Source organism: Lucilia cuprina, chromosome 5, assembly GCF_022045245.1.
Source record: "Lucilia cuprina isolate Lc7/37 chromosome 5, ASM2204524v1, whole genome shotgun sequence".
Classification (NCBI taxonomy): domain Eukaryota; kingdom Metazoa; phylum Arthropoda; class Insecta; order Diptera; family Calliphoridae; genus Lucilia; species Lucilia cuprina.
In genome coordinates this window covers 57123345-57125836 of record NC_060953.1, presented here as the reverse complement: position 1 = coordinate 57125836, position 2492 = coordinate 57123345, and positions in this window count along the sequence as shown.

Sequence of the window (2492 nt, the reverse complement as noted above, 5' to 3'; positions counted from 1 at the left end):
TATAGACTAGACTATAGACTAGACTATAGACTAGACTATAGACTAGACTATAGACTAGACTATAGACTAGACTATAGACTAGACTATAGACTAGACTATAGACTAAACCATACACTAGACTAAAGACTAGACTATAGATTATACCGTCAACTAGGCTACAGATTAGATAAGACTTTAGGCTATACTATAGACTAACCTTTAGTCAAGACTTAATGCCAGCATAGACTTGACTATAGTTTTTGTATTGCTTCATGAATAAATTGCCATTAAATAATTAAACTATATTTATAAACATAAATCATGTGAATTTGTCTCAAGTTTAATTCCCATTCAGGATGATTGAATAAGTTTAAATGAAATATTAATAAATTATTACAACACAATGAATCAGTAAGTAGCAAAAGATTATAGAGACAACTAAAAATAAAAAAGCTGAAAAAAAGAAATTTGTTAGTTTTGATAATAGAAATTTAGGTCAACTATTACTACTAGGTACTATTTGCAAAAGACACTATACTAAACATGATCACATACAACTACACAGGCAGAATATACGCTTTGGACTCGTATCACATTATGGTGATAATTGAACTTATATTACAAATAATTTCAAGACACAAAATAGTGCTCAAGCATAGAAAATGTAGAAACGTAGGGACGGACCATCAAACAGACAGAAAGACAAACATAAGTACTTACTTATTTACGTACCGATGAGTATGTTATGCCCGCATTTATTAATCCAAATTTTAACATAAATTTCCATTAAATTGTATAAATTAAAATTTATGTACGAAAAATTTAAAAAAAAAAACCTAAACGAATAAGTTGTAAATATTGGTCTATTCATTTTATTTAGTAGAAAAATAAGGAGTCGTTGTTTGTCGTCTCGCGTTTAAAGAAATTGACACACATAAAGACTTTCACATGCCCTGGGGTGTGTACCCGTACATTCCAAAAACCGAAAAAAAACACTTTAGCTTTAAAAGGGGACACTATTTGAAAAAACTCATGTTCTTGGGACACGCTATTTTATGCTCAGGCTTTGTGGTTGTATGTTAAAATTTAGAATTTCTTATTTTTTTCTTTACTTCTGTTGTTTAATTAAAATTCATAATTCCCTTTTACAATGAGAGTAATAATTAGCCAATTATTCAGAGATCTATGCAGATGTACACAAAAACAAAAATAAACTTCCAATTCACATGCCTAGCAACACATTGAAAATAATTTTAAAAATTCCGCGTGCATGTTTGATCATGTTTGAAAACATTAAGAGAAGTAACATACAGTAAATGCTAAATATCTCATGAATTAACTCAAGACACCAAATAGAATATCAGCAACTATAACAACAACTATAATAATGATAATGTAGCCCTAATTTTAATTTAAGGGGTTACTATTTTGACTATAAGCAGACAGACAGACAGACAAACAACATGACATACAAACGCTATATATTATACATACATACATATTTCATTTGCTAATACATACTAATAAAAAGACGGAACTAATGGAAGTAAACTTTTAAACAATTCCTTTTTATAGAAATACTTGTATGTCTGTATGTATGTGTTTTTAACAAATACAGGCAGAATATTATTGTAGTTAAAAGAAATTGACAATTAGTGCTGTAAAGAAAGCGAGTATTGAAAATACGAATTTATAACCGGTTAAAGCTGTAATTGGGAAAGTAACACAAATCTCTGATCAATCACTATTTTCAGTAAAATTATACTATAGCCCATACTTTAGACTAGACTACAAACCAGTTTACAGACTAGGCTTTCTACTAAATTATAGACTAGATCACCTTTATCAGTAAAAATACATAATAGACTATAAACTAGACTACAGACTAGGCTATAGAATTTACTATAGATTATACTATATATGTGATCAATCACGTTTATCAGTAAAACTATGATAAGTATATAACTGACATAAACTATAGACTAGATTATAGACTAGATTATAGACTAGATTATAGACTAGATTATAGACTAGATTATAGACTAAATTACAGACTAGCCTACAGGCTAGGTTATAAACTAGTCTATAGACTACATTATAGACTAGATTATAGACTAAATTACAGACTAGCCTACAGACTAGATTATAGACTAGATTATAGACTATAGACTAAACTATAGACTAAACTATAGACTAGTCTATAGACTAGACTATAGGCTAGTCTATAGTCTAGACTATAGACTAGACTATAGACTAGACTACAGACTAGACTATAGACTAGACTACAGACTAGACTATAGACTAGACTATAAACTAGACTATAGACTAGACTATAGACTAGACTATAGACTAGACTATAGACTAGACTATAGACTAGACTATAGACTAGACTATAGACTAGACTATAGACTAGACTATAGACTAGACTATAGACTAAACTAAAGACTAGACTCCCTTTAAAGATTAATCTTGGGATGAGCACATATATTTTTCTGTTAACGCCTTTAGGTGCA